Source organism: Brachyhypopomus gauderio, unplaced genomic scaffold (genome assembly GCF_052324685.1).
Source record: "Brachyhypopomus gauderio isolate BG-103 unplaced genomic scaffold, BGAUD_0.2 sc93, whole genome shotgun sequence".
Classification (NCBI taxonomy): domain Eukaryota; kingdom Metazoa; phylum Chordata; class Actinopteri; order Gymnotiformes; family Hypopomidae; genus Brachyhypopomus; species Brachyhypopomus gauderio.
In genome coordinates this window covers 182,592-197,608 of record NW_027506914.1, presented here as the reverse complement: position 1 = coordinate 197,608, position 15,017 = coordinate 182,592, and positions in this window count along the sequence as shown.

Below are 15,017 nucleotides of genomic sequence, written 5' to 3'. Positions count from 1 at the left end.
CACTGGCCACCGCCACCACTGTCATCAGCCACGGGAGCTGATGAAGGCCCTGCTGTGGCAAACATTTGAGTAATTTTTATACATTTGGCAGCGTTTACTTGAAGTTCAAGCTTCTTTTTGTCGTAGTTTCTCTGCACCTCCTTTGCGCTTCTCAGATACTCACATACGTTATGTTAATCAACGTTAGATTGCACTACGCACCGGCGCATGGAGGAGGGGGTGTTTGATGATATGATTGGTACAGCTCTGTGTCAGTAAAGAAAATAACCAATGGGCTGCATACCAGCGTGTTTAAGGACCGGTAAACTCTCGCGCTGACTTTTTTTTGCCAAATGCATTATGCAGGCAGCAGGAGCATCGCGAAAGGTGTGTTAATGTGATTCGCCAGACAAGTGTCAATCAGCCAGCCTCCATCTGAATCGGCCCACTGATCTACTTGTTTTATGGGCCGGTCAGACCAATATATAAATAGATAAAAAAGTGTCAGGACTGTCGGCCCAAATAGCACGTCGGCCCACCGGGAAAATGCCCGGTATGCCCGATGGCCAGTCCGTCCCTGGGTTGGACCCTAATGGATGATCCACTGCATGGACGTCGTTACTGAGTCTGGACTTGGAGAGAGACACAAGTTGTATGTGAACTGACTTCAGCTCTGTTCGGACTGGGTGTGATATACATTCACCCACTACGTTGGTCCAGTTCTTCACCATGACTTCTCTCACGGGGAATAAAGAGAGGTCTGGGACCAGGACCCGAAAATACGGGGTAAGTTTGCCTTTCTGCCTTTATTTTGTGCAGTAGTGAGCGCGTTTCTTCTGTTCTCCAGATCACTGGGGTTAGATGGTTTGAGATCATCACTGGGGTTAGATGGTTTGAGATCATCACTGGGGTTAGATGGTTTGAGATCATCACTAGGTGGTTAGATGGTTTGAAATCATCCTTAAACGTGTTTACCAAGCACTTTTATTCTTTTCATAGCAGATAGCGGATTCTTCTCCTACCAAGTCAGCCTCTTTCTCCCCTGAAACTTGGTACCGGAAAGCATACGAGGAGTCCCGGACCGGCAGCCGTCCGGCTCCCGAGGGTGCCGGTTCCGTGCCTGGGTCGTCTGGAACACCTTCACCTGTATCCGGAACCTCGTCTCCTGGCTCCTTCTCGGACTCGCCTGTCCCCATCTCACCGGGGATCGGCACGTGTTCGCCAGGGTCCTTAGGTGGATCCCCGGGATTCGGCACCGGTTCCCCAGCCTCGGGTAGTGGGAGCTCCCCCGGTTCCGACAGAGGGGTATGGTGCGAGAACTGCAGTGCCTGGCTGGTGGAGCTGAAGAGGCAAGCCCTGAAACTGCTGATCCCGGGACCCTCCTCCAGCAAGGAGTGTAGGGCAGAACCAGCAGGCTCTTCAAACCGATATTGGGTTTGCCTTAATGCTGGCACTGCACGGAGCATTAAATACTTCGCAGTGTACGTTTACGTCCTTTGTAATAAATACATCCAAGCAGTAATTCTGATACACCAGGACCTCTACAGTTTCACCCCAGAGGTAGAAGTAATGCAGATTGGCAATATTTATTCAGATTCGTCTTTACAAAATCCCACCGTAGGAAATCAGTGTTGCTTGCTGAGTCCGACTGAAAGCTAATCTTACATATTTGATATGTAACATATGTACTGTTTGAAAACGAGACACATTTAATATGCAGTAATTAACACAACTGTCCAAATTCTACCACTCTTTTGGATAAGGTTGACAATAGGAAACACAAACATTAAATGGGCCGGTTCCGTCAACTCTCTCCTGAATGATTTCCCTTTTGAGAAGGAGTGAGGGATATGTGTCTGGCTTGGGCTGTTCTCTGCTCGGTGTCGTTATGTTTTTCTTGATGAGATGTGATGATAAATGAAGCGTGGACCGGTGCGAACATGGTGTGGTGTTTCTGCGGCGTTTGCGCTGTGCCTCGGTACCACTGCGATGTCCAGAACCTGCCATGATCACAATAGCCAGTGGGCTCAAGTTATTGGACACAAACAACTGATTACCGATATTGTAAAGCAGACTGAAGAGAAGAGGCCGTGGGCTAGGACAGTGGTGGTGTGCAGTAGGTTATAAGAGTCCCGTATCCCTACATGTAATGCTGCTTATGCGCTTCTGCGCGCTCCGGTTGTGGGTGCGGGCGCGCTCCGGTTCTGGTGGGTGCGGGCGCGCTCCGGTTCTGGGTGCGGGCGCGCTCCGGTTCTCTTCACGCTCACCCTGAACTTGTTAGATTTGCTCATTTCGGTGCAGCTGGGGTGTTGTAACAACCAGTGAGTGCTTTCAAAGTATTCAGTATAAAATGCTCAGGAAAACATTAAGTTTGTATGCGATGCTCTCCGCACTGCTTTAACCACTGCGCCGCCATGATTCTTGTGAATGTTTTTTTTCTTTGATTAAAGATAATGCACCAGGCACCGAAGGACAGTGTGTGTGTGTGTGTGTGTGTGTGTGTGGGGGGGGGGGTGTCTATAGAGTTGTTTACTCTTTTCTCACTCTAATTTAGATATATGAACATATATTAGTGCATATATTTTACAAAAACAATCTAAATCTAAATCTTTAGATCAGTGTGACAACACTGACTTAATGAGTTACTTTTCCATTGAAGAGCAGAGTTGTATAATCCAGGTTCAGAAAGTAAAAGTCCTCACCAGGATTTTGCTCAGGCTTCCTAGATTGCGTTGATTCCACTCATTTTACCTGGATTGCACTAATTAGAAATCTAGCAAGCTTGAGCAAAATCCTGGTGAGGACTTTTACTTTCTGAACCTGGATTATACAACTCTGTTGAAGAGAGAGGTCATATATGAGTGACATAAACATTTGGCATCAATTAAGTCCCTAATTGCACCATTTTTACAAAAAAGCACACACACACACACAAACAACACACATTAACATTTATCACGTCATGTAGTGTGCTATGCATACAGTGTATCCATTACTATATAACCTGATGCCTATGATGGAATTTGAAGCATGAGGTGGCACACGCAGCTTTCTTTCCTCAGAGTGAAGCAGCGCTTGGGCTTGAGTGAGCAGTTTATGCCCCTGGTCAGTGTTGAGTTGAGGGCTTTTTGTGTCAGTGGTTTGGCTTAGCTGAGGGCTTTTTCTGTCAGTGGTTGGGTTTGTTTGTGTTTTTGTGTCAGTGGTTGGGTTTGTGTTAGTGTGTCAGTGGTTGGGTTTGGCTGTGTTTAATGTCAGTGGTTGGGTTTGTCTTTTTGTGTCAGTGGTTGGGCTTGGCTAAGGTGTTTTTGTTCAGGCTAGCTGCATCTTGAGTTGCTCTTTAATGGAAGCTGGAGCATGAGGTTTATGGAGTTTACTGTTGCAATGTGGTTCATTATGGATGGAGCGTTGTGATGCCCAGTGGACCACCTCAAACTAGAAGTTCAAGATCAAGAACTCAGAACCCACCACAAAATTTAGAAGTCAGGATGCCAGGAGGTGTAGAAATGATAAAAAATAAGAAGAAATGTCAAAACAATGTCTCTGATTGATCAAGGAACAGTTCAGTATAATACAGAATTCATAACAAAAAAGTCCTATGCAGTGCAGTGATGTGTAAGCATATATAATGTGTGAGTAATTTTGTGGGTCTGTGTGAAATGATCGGATTGTTGTTTTGCCATATAATACTGAGATGGTAATGTACAGAACAGTGAGTGTGTGAACATGTGAGGGTTCCAGTCTGAGTCCTGTTAGAGTTTGTAATCATAGAAAGACTCTGGGATTACTGAAAGACTAGGATTACTGGTTGTGTGTGTTCTACCTCATGTGATCGATCCATAAAGCTGGGTAATCTGCCTGTAAAGCAGTGAAAATGAGCCATCAGGTCACCATACTACACAGGAAGCAGGCCTTCCCGGTTTATCAGACACCTGTCGCCCGTTAACTATTTCCTATATAAGACCTCCCTATACGACCCTTGTGAAATATTGCCAACATTCCTGAAAGCATACTAAGAGTTATTATTCTGATTCTCTGGTTTGACCTGGTTTAGCTATTCTCCGATTTGCCCGCTGGCACTTCTGTTCGGTTGGATTGTTTCTAGTGTACGGACCCGGACTGCCCTAGATATCTTTGGTATTACTCCCCTGCCACTAAAGAGTTAACTTCTTTGAAATCTGCAAGTGTCTGTGTATCCCTCGTTTCCAGCGTCACTGGGTGTGTGTGAATATATATATCCACACACACCAGTGCTGAGGTGAAAGTTGACTGAAAACCTGGTATGGTATATGTTGTATGGGAAACATTAGCCATAATTAAAGACGACACCATTAAGTTGATTTTAATTGTGTACTTGGTGAATCTCAACTGAAGCCAAACGTTCTTATTGTGCCTTTTCGTTTTTCATTCTGTTGCTTATTGTGTATTTACTAATCAGTGGCAAACAGATTAATTAACATACAGTGTGTGTGCTAATGCAAATATAGCTGATTATCTGGTGTTTCTTATGTTTTTATGAAGCTTATGTCTTCATAATTCATAGAGATAATCTTAATGTGATTGTACATTGTTTTCTTTGATATTGTCACGGTGAGGCGGCCCCCTACCGGCCGCCTCCGTCCACAGCGGCTGTTGTTGTTGTTGTCTGGTGACGTCATGTGCGTCCCTCAGGTGGGCGGAGCCCGTGATCCGTCTCACCTGAGGGTCGTTTGTTTGCCTATATATGTCTTGTCTTTGTACCAGTTGATCGCTGGTCATTATATCCTTAATTTGGAGATATAGCACGGGTTTTAGGTTTGCACACTTTCTATTAAACCATCCTTTTTCCCTGAGACTTGGCGTGATCGCTTCCTTTTTGTTGCTCACCCCCGCCCGTCACAGATATACTGTGCATTTGTTTGTGTATATATAAATATAAAATTATATAATGTATGTACACTGAAAAAAATGATACTTTGGACCAACTTAAAAAAATTACTCTAATTTGTCTCCAATTATATTTATGATTGAGTTGAAATCCTATATTTTAATTTAATATCAACTAAAATATTTATTTACTCAAACACAAAAATACTTCCAGTCAAAGTAAAAGGATTACTTATTATAAAGACCACATACTCATTTATTACTTTGTTTCAAGTTATTTTTTTTTAATTTAGGAACAATCATATTTACTATTACATTCAAGTATAGTTTTTACTTTACTACTTTACTTTACTAAATTACTCTAATTTTGTTACATGCAATTTTATAAATTTTCTCAAGTTAATTTCCGGGGTCAGTACAAACTACAATTTCTTGCTTAATCAAGTTGCAGGGCAACATATTCATAAACAAAAGCTACATTTGATGTGGATAGATTTTTCATTTGGGATAAATCTAAAACAATGTTTGATTTGGTTTACTCACAACCAGGGGCGAGGCTAGGGTATTTTTAGTGGTGCTAGAGCACCACCGTGAGGTTGCTCAGCACCCCCTGGCTCAACACATTTTTAAAATATTATATTATGCAAAAAACTTGCTCTGCACCTGCGCAATACTTTGTTATTGTGCCTCTGTGAGCACTGGGGGCTTGGCACCCCTAAAGACCAGATCCTAAAATCGCCCCTGCTCACAACAAATAAAAGACAAGAATTTTTTCCTCAAAAGACCATAATATTTATTCAAATGTCTTCACGTTTACCATCTTTTCTGTACCAAAATATATAAAAACATAAAATAAATAATAATAAAATTATCAAAAGTAAAATATCATTGATTTAAAAAATTAATTTTAAAGCTAGTAAAGCTCGCCACCAATACAATCTACTAAATATCAAACACAGAAACAAAATACATGAAATAAAATTAATTACGGCCTTTTCAATGTTTCTTCTTTTAAGCTTTTGCAATATTTCTTAAGCATACACACCGACCAGTGCAACATGTGAAACAGTTCTGTACATTTCTCCTTGCAAACTTGAGATTTATTCTAACAGCCATTAAGAAGTTCTAAAACAGTGAAGAGCTGTTAACTTGGCTATCCATTGGTGAACTGACCAGAACGTATGAATGTTACATTACAAAGTGAAAGCAAAAGATAAAACTGAACCAGAAGTTAAACCGGGTCAATTGCTAGGAGTGCAATCTATTAACAAAGGTTAGCACTTTTGCTGATTGTGAATTTAGCATATTCACATTTTCAGTGCCACAATACTTCTCACTACAATGAATTATGTAAACAATGACCTGTTCCATTATCTTAAAATGTATCTAAATGCATGCAACAAACAAAACTATATCCAAATGTCTTTCTTTGATAAATCCAATATTTAAAGCTTGGCACTAAGACTGCACACTTTGCGTGTCATTTTCTTTGGTTCTATCTCCATGAAGATTTTCTACAATGCATCAAAAGTGTATTTAAGCTCACCTGGATAGCTCAAGTTTACAGCATATGTGAGACCAAACAGCATGGCACATGCATGTGCAACTGACGGCAACTCATTAAGGACTGCAACACCTTCAATTGCAATCCCAATATAATGTGCTGGCTGGAGAGAATCCTCATCCTCCCTGATGACCAACACTGCCATTGCACACCTCTTTAGCTCTGTTACAGCTTCCTCCTTCTGAGCAACCTGATGAAAGAGAAAACATTTATTAGAAAGTTGGATTGGTCTCTCTCTCTGAAGCTGGGATGGGCCCCTCTCCCCTAATCATTGTTAGCCAGTGGATTGTGAAAATAATCTATGCTCATATACATGGCCTCAGGTCCTAAACATTTTGCATATTAGCGTATGCTTGCTGTTGCCTGTATGTACTGTGGAGTTCCGTGTCCCCCACTGGTTCTTAATCAGCACAGTTTAATATTTATGAAAACTAATGTATAGCTGTTTTTGTTCAGAGGTGTGGCACTGAAAACGCCTTACAATTGGACTTTTTTGGTTTGACTGGAAATAAATGACCTGCTGACAGTAAGCAATTTTCTAAAGCTTAAGTGATTCAAATAACACTACTTACCAGATACTCCACATCTTCCCCAAGGTACACAGTAAGGCACTTCAGCAGACACTCTCTCTTCAGACTCACCTCAAGGCTCTAGGTAAGAACCCAAAAACATGTAATGCTAAACATACCCTGTTATGAATGTTTGCCTATATTTCCTCAGTTACCATCATAGTTTCTCTAAATGACAACAAATCTAATTAACTCTTAGTGGGTAGCATTAAATATATGAAATGTGTTACACTTAGAGTAATACATGAATGAAGTGATTTGACAGACTGAACTCAGCTTTCCCTTTAAATACCAGTCAAGTTCAGAGACCTGCAGCACAATGTATTTTTCTATTTGATTAATTAATACTAATTCAATTTCAAACAAGCTTACTGGCTAAGATAATGTATATTAGATGTGCATAGAATAATGGAATTTATATAAATATAATGTTTTACCCATACTCGTACTAACCTTGGCTGACGTTTCCAAAAAACTTGCATTGACCATTTAAAAAAATAAATAAATAAATCGGTTGACCACTACTAGTTAGCTTTGAGCAAACCAGTTTCAAAACTTGTCACACAATAAATGAGCTCTACTGCTTCTATTTAAAATGTGTGATATAATTCAAGCTTTGTTGTACTAAACAAGCACCTACCTGATCAAGAACCTTCAGTATTTTCTGTGTCTTCTCTCTGACAACTCCTCCCTTGTTTCTGATTATCTCAATCAGCTTGCTGTGGTGCTTGTCCAAAGAAGCCAGGAACCGCGGTTGCAGTGGAACAGTTGTAATTCTCAGAAATTCATTATTTATCTTAAAAAGTTAAAAACAAACATGCAAATCAACTACGTTACCTTATAACTATGGTATGAGAGCTTAGATGCAATCACATACATTTTGAATGTGGCTGGCTCACGCTCTTCCTTTTCATAGGTGTCAGGAATGTCACCTGATAGCCATTAAGGACTCAGCTGTTCCTCATCACCACGCCCACATTCCAGGCTTTCATATACACCGTCATCACAACACCTCGTTGCGAAGTATTGCCAACCATGTTGCATACCGAGCGTTATCATACCCTGCTGTTTCTCCTGTGTACCGACCTCTGCCTGTTCCCTCGACCCCGTCTTCTGCCTAGCCCTCAGGTACCGTACGGACTCTGCCTTCCCGTTACGACCCCGGACCGGATAGACCACTCTCAACAAACGGCATTAGATCAACTCCGTTTATGCATTAACATCTCGCATTCTCTGGTTGTATCTATCTGCCAAATAAAGAGCACTGTGCTTTTGCATAAGGATCCCTCTCCGTCTCTTCCTGACGTTACAATAGGGCACAATTGATTTATTCACATTGCTTAGAAAACTTACTTCATCCATGGTGAACAACGCAGGCCATCTCTCCTTTAACTCTTCTATTTTTGGTTCCTTTTCCACAATATCCTTTCTTTGCAGTGAGAAAGTCTTGGCCATTTTTTCCCTTATCACAGAGTGATTGTTTCGCTTCTTTAGTTCACTTAAAAGTGACAGTCTCTCATTTTCCAACGTGTCTATGGTCTCTCCAGCTGGAATGTCAGGAATGTGGTTGGCCTCTCCTTTCCTAGGTCTCTTTACTTTTTTTGCTGGCAATGCATCCTCTGGAGCTTTTGACTTAAGTGAATTGGCAATTAATTCAGAACACCCGATGCCTTTTAGCTGAGTTCGGTAGTTGCCCATTTTTGTCTTCAGCCGCTGCTTCCACCCATAGCAGCGGTTGTATGAACCTGGTTCAGAGAGGCATGGATGTTTCTTGATCAGTGCTTCAGCAACATCACTGAAGTCAGCATCTGTTGGGTAGGCTTTGTACTTGAATATTTCTTCAGCTAGCTTTTCCAGAATATTTGACTTGGTTTTTGAACTCAGTGTCAACCTGGTCATGTCTGACCTATATACCGCATTTCCCTTTTCTAACTGAAGTTCAGTGTCATAGGAAAACACTGGTATTTGAAACTCTCTTGGCCACATCCGAGTTCGTGTAGAAGCAGAGCTGGAGAGTGAGGATAGGATCTCTGTGTCATCTGATGATTGTGGCATTAAATCATCACAGACAGTGATATTAAATTCTTGGCTACAGTTATCAGTTATTGGGATGACCTTGATAGTTGCAAAATCCTCAAGTTAAGTGGTAGAAGTCAGGTTTACTAGTGCATCTCCAAAATCTCTGTCTTGGTACTGCAGTCTGAAATTCCCACTAAGCGCACACAGTTTGCTGACTTCATCCATAAGCTCCCCCATTGTATTTGGTATTCCATCAGGCAGAATTAGCTCCCTGGTTTCATTGGGATGTGAGAATAACTCACAACTTGGCTGGCCTTTTGACTGCCATGTCATTTGCTCCTAAATGACCTAGTAAAAAATTAAGAATACAATAAAAACACAATTAGGTGTACAAAATGGACAACAGCAAATTATATAGAAATAATCATAATTTATTCACAACCCTCTCCTTCTCAGGTAAAAAAAAACACTAAATAACTTTAGGAAATTCCCAACATTTGTGCAACTAAAACTGAAGCATTATATTATCATTACCCAAGTTTATAACACTTCCATTTTCATGACATATGTAACAGAGGCAGATTATATTTGCCCCATCTAATTTATTTAGGTCTAATTTTGGATACACCGAGTGCATTATTATCATACGATATTGACTAAATGCTTTCTGGTGAAAAGTCTTGTATTTTTTTTATATTGCAATAATTATCACTAGGGGTGACCTGCAATAGTCGCTGATTCGACTATACCCCCTAGTCGACTATGAACGTCATAGCCGAATGTACCATTCTAACTGCATGGGGGTGCCCAAGGATACAACTAAGCATTAGTTGTTACATGAAATGTTTTTGTTTTCGTTATATATAGCCTTTTGTCAAATAAAATCATCCTAATTTCTGTTAGTAAATATTTAAAAATGATGTTTGCGCATTAACAATAGGCATCTTCCTTACTACACATTAATAAATCACACCCTGCTGTTGCACAATCCAAACGAGCGGAGCTGAACACGCTACAGAATACGCGCAGCATACGCGCAGCATCTGCCGAGATTATAATGGCTACTAAAAAACTTCAAAAGTATTTTGAAAAACATAAAGATGAATCAAACAAAGTAAAGTGCAAGTTATGTCATCAATGTCTTTCATTTCACACGACAACAACCAACATGGCATACAATTTAAAACGCGTAAGGCGAAAAAAAAACGTTTGCCGTTTCAGTCGTGTCGTCTCGTCGCGTCTCGGCAAGTAGGCCTATACATTATTTGTTGTTGTTTGCTTTTAAACCCCGTTACTTGAACCTTTCCTTATATTTTTTTGCTGTTGTGTGGCAATTTTTTTATATTTTCAGGCAGGCATATTTTATTTAAAATATTTTTGACATTTTGCACAGTGCCTGTCTGACACTTCGATATGCGCAATGCGCACTGACGGTTAATGTTCTCTAATGTTTGTGACGCGCGGGCAGGGCGAAGGATGAGAATCCTCGCTTTCTGTTGGTCACTTAAATTTTTAACAGAGATTGCGCAATAGCGCACGAGTAACACTGAAACATTCACACAGAAACCTGTAGACTCTAGACAACGACGAGCACAGGACACTGCGCGAACGCACATTAAATAGACAAACCACATTAGCCCCACGTGATTACGAGACGATTCACAGGTGAGACAGATTATCACACGACATAACCATAACCACGGAGATTCACTGACACAGACAAAGCACGTGGACAACGTTAACACACGCCCAAAAGGGAGGGGCCGGGGTCCTCAACGTGACAACGTTTCATTAAAAAATAAATAAGTAAATAAATAAAAGCTGAATAAAGCCAACCTACCATGTTTATTCATTTATCTGAGTGTTTTAGGTTTTTACTTTTAAGAGGAAAAAAGTCCTGAACGAGAATGGGATCCCATTTAAGGTGCTCTAAATAAAAAATAAATAAAAATAAACCCGATTCGACTATTAGTCGACTAAAGGGAAAAGCTGACGAATCAGATTCGACTATGAAAATCCTTAGTTGAATACACCCCTAATTATCACTGAAAAAATACATTGCAATGAAAGGTTTTTTCCCCTAATATCATAAAGCAAGACCTGCAATAAAGGGCAAAACCTGTTTCAGAAGGTTAAGTTAACCTTTTTTCACATTTGAGCAAACTGTACCTGTCTAAAAGACTTTATCAAAACAAGAATTAAGTAGTTCATTTATAAAGTTAGAGTAAAAAGCACAGTTTTTCTTAAGACAATATTGTGCATCCAGACCTAAAACAAATCCTAAAGGTGTTCTTAATATAGCAAATCCAGTAGTCACAACAAATGCTTTTTGTTTTACTGCCTTAAAAAAAAAATTAAATCAGGTAATTGAGGTTGAAAAATCAATTAGTGTTCAAACATCAATACATTTCACTCAAATGTGAAATATGGAACTTCCCATTTAATATTACAACTTATAGCAGGGTTACTCAAACCTGGCCCTGGGTATCTACCACCTTGAAGAGATCGGATCCAACACACCTGATATTCAGTTGCCTCTGAAGCCCCTCATTACCTGGATCAAATGTGTAAGATCAAGGTTAGAGCTAAACTCTGTAGGGGGTAGATCTGCAGAACCAGGAATGGGTGTACAAAATGTACAATGAACCATTTAAAGAAATCTGTTTTAAATGCAACGTAATTCAAATCTGAAATCTAAGTTGATAGTCTGTTGCAAAGTTATATCACATACTATAAAATATCTGCCCGTTTTATAAGAATTGAAATAGTTTAGAAGCAATTAAAACGTTAATTGTTGAGCGGGGGCGGGGGGGTATGTGGCGAACGTCAGCTGTTGAGCGGGGGGGGGGGGGTGGTTGTATATCGCGATCGATCGCCAGTGGAGGGCGACATAGATATGGATCGGAGGTAAATAAACTAGATTTTTTTTCTCGCCGTGTGAAATCGGAGGTGTGCCGTGTGAGCGTGTGAAGACGGTCAAATGTGTGTGTCACACGCTCAATGCATGAGACTTGAGAGCCCTGGATACAGATAATGGGCAGCCTGAAATTGATGCCTCTGAGCTAACGAATACAGTACATTTTTATAACAGTTTGTATGACGGATTACTCTTTTGAAGAAACTTGCTTCAAATCTCATAGTCCATAGTGCAACAAGGGGGTCAAACTAGCGTATCAACTGTGGATAGTGCTCCAGGTAATGATGTTTAGGCAGAATTTTTCCAACAGGAAAAACTTCTTGAAGTACTGTCCTGTGTTCTAATATCTTGAAGTCAAGATAGGAAATAGACTCCTCAGTGTGAAAAGGTGCAACAACAAGTCCTTTAATTCACAGAGGACCTCCCATGCTGGTTCATTTAAAGGAACTCTGGTTCCGATCAAGAAAGGAAGAAATCTCAAGAGGCTCCAATTTTCATGTGCATTTCCTCCGATTGTTTTCTTTGTTGTGAAGGTGAGGGGCACAGAATGGGGACGGTTTGTCTTATCAGTCCACTTGGAAATGTGGCTATTGCTTCATTCAGTTCAGATAATGTAAAATATTTTTTAGAAATTAGCTTTGTAAGACACAGAGCAATTTCAACAGAGATAATTCCTTCAAAGAGATCATGAACTATATCTGGGGGGAAACTCTGTGTCACACTAAAATAGGACAGATTTTCTGACAGCACACATTTCCTTTTTACACCAAAATGAGCAGGAAATGAATTTTCTTCAATAGCTTTGAGATGAGAAGTATGAAGAACACTGCTTCTTAGGCAAAACACTCCTGACCTGACTTCTTTGGTTTGTATATCTGCATTTTCTGCTGTACAAAATCTGCAAACATATTTACCTGAAAATTTTTCCACAAAACCTGCAATACTGTGGGCCCCAAGATTGTCTGCTACTACACAATGAACAAATCCTTTCACAGTTTTCCCCAACTTGGCAAAAAACAGTCATTGTTGTTCTACGTCTCCTAGTCTGCGTCTGTGGTTCTCTGTGGGTGCGGTTGTGTCTTTTGCTGATTCGTCTCACCTGTGGCTCGTCTCATAATCACATGGGGCTTATGTGGTTTCGTGCAGTGTCCTGTGCTCGTCGTTGTCTGAGTCTACACATTGTCCATGTGATCATGTGTATGTTATATGTGCGCTAACAGCGCTTATTCGTGTCTGAGATCTGGATTCCTGTCTCGTCCTTTGCCTCGCACCCAGCGTCACAGAACAACGAGCCGCAAGAGACAGCATGCCAGGCTATGCCACCCGGCCAAAGAAGGGCAAGCGCCCCAGCAAGCGGCACCACCGTGCCTCTACCTCCCCCCCGCACCGCGAAGCCGCAGTATCGCTCGAGGAGATGGAGAGAGACCCGGTGTGTGCTTTCCAGCTGGCTTCAGCACGGGAGTGCAATGTCCCAGAGGTGGCGAAGATACTCCGCGAGGGGGTGGTGAGGATGTGGAGAGAGTGACACCCCTCTCGTTCCCGCGAGCTCTCACCTCTGAGAGTGGGTGCTTGCGTGATTTGCACCACGGACACAACCCCAGAGAGCGAATTCAGGGAGGAGGCAGGGTACCCGCGGGTCCTTAAAAAGTCTTTAAATGTCTTAAATTTAGTTTTACATATTCAAGGTCCTAAAATGTCTTAAAATGTCTGGAATTTTAGGAGGCGAGGCAAGTAATAAGTAAGTAATGTGTTGCTCAGTTTTTCTGTTTTATTTTACCGATGTATACACAATAATTATCATTTCCGCAATGGCCGTATACTCCGCATGGTAGATGGCAGTAGTACGTCACCTAACAGGTGGAAACAGCAGACGATGCTTTAGCTGCCTAGCAATCTGCTTCTCTTATTTGAGGGCTGCGGCGGGAACAACAATACAAGGCTCCGATGCAGACATGGGTAAATGTCGATTCAATGAAGTGGCTGGAGGATGAAAAATATTGTGGCTAGCTGCTAACTGCAGTTTAACTGTAAGTGCCAAAAATGATTTGTCTACTGTGTAGTGTGACCAAACGTCTGTATTTCCCGGGACGTATTTCACGTCCTGTCCCGGGTTTTTTTTTAAGTGAGGAAGTGTCCTGGTTTTTAAATTACCTTCATTGGACCATTACAATTTAAATGTACAGGCACTAGGGCACTGCGCACGGCGCTGTATGTGCCGTAATCCCTGAGCTGCGTCAAGCTTGGTTTATACATGACGCAACGCGACCGGTGCGAGGTTCCGCGTGCCGACAATGACGCAATCGCGGTGGCTCTGCCCCTGCGCAAGGTCCCCGAGTGCTGTCGCTTTGCGAGGTCGTGCACATCCCCTCCCCCCTCAACAACTTACGGTCGCCACCCCCCCCCCCCCCCCCCCCAAACTATTTAAACTCGCCACCACCTCCTGGTTCAAATTTCACTCCAAGCAATCTTGAAATGTTGGCAAATCCGGTAATATTTTTCCTTGTGAGAGGTATTAAAAAGGTCTTAAAAGTCATTGAATTTGAGATTTTAAAATGTGCAGATACCATGGAGGAGGGTCTCCTTGGATTCAAAGGAAGAGGACTACCCTCCGTCCGTGGGCTCCGCTCCCACCGTAGACTACGGTGAGGAAGAGGAGGAAGATGAGGAGTCCTACATGGAGGACGAAGAGGTGTCCTACACGGAGGAGGAAGAGGAGAGTCCTCCCCCCTCGGAGCTCTCCGCGGGGACCGTGAAGGGAAGGAGGACTCCTGAGAAGGGCGTGTCCTCCAGACCGTCTGAGGCCAGTGCCATGGACTACTCCCAGGGTGAGAGCCCGGCAGAGTCTATGAAATGGAGCCTGGGAGAGGAGGAGGGAGACCGACAGGGGACTCCCATGCGGCCCGCCTGAAGTGTCCTTCAGCTACGCTGCACCTGACGCGTCCGCCAGCCGCGCTGCACCCGGCGCCTCCGCCAGCCGCACCGCACCCGGTGGAGGGTTTGCAGCGAGGGCAGGAGGAGGACCGCCCACCGCAGCACCAGCAGCTCCTGGTCTCTCTCCCTTTGCCCTTCTCCTGGCGTGTAGCTTGGCGCCTGTGTCGTGTGTGTC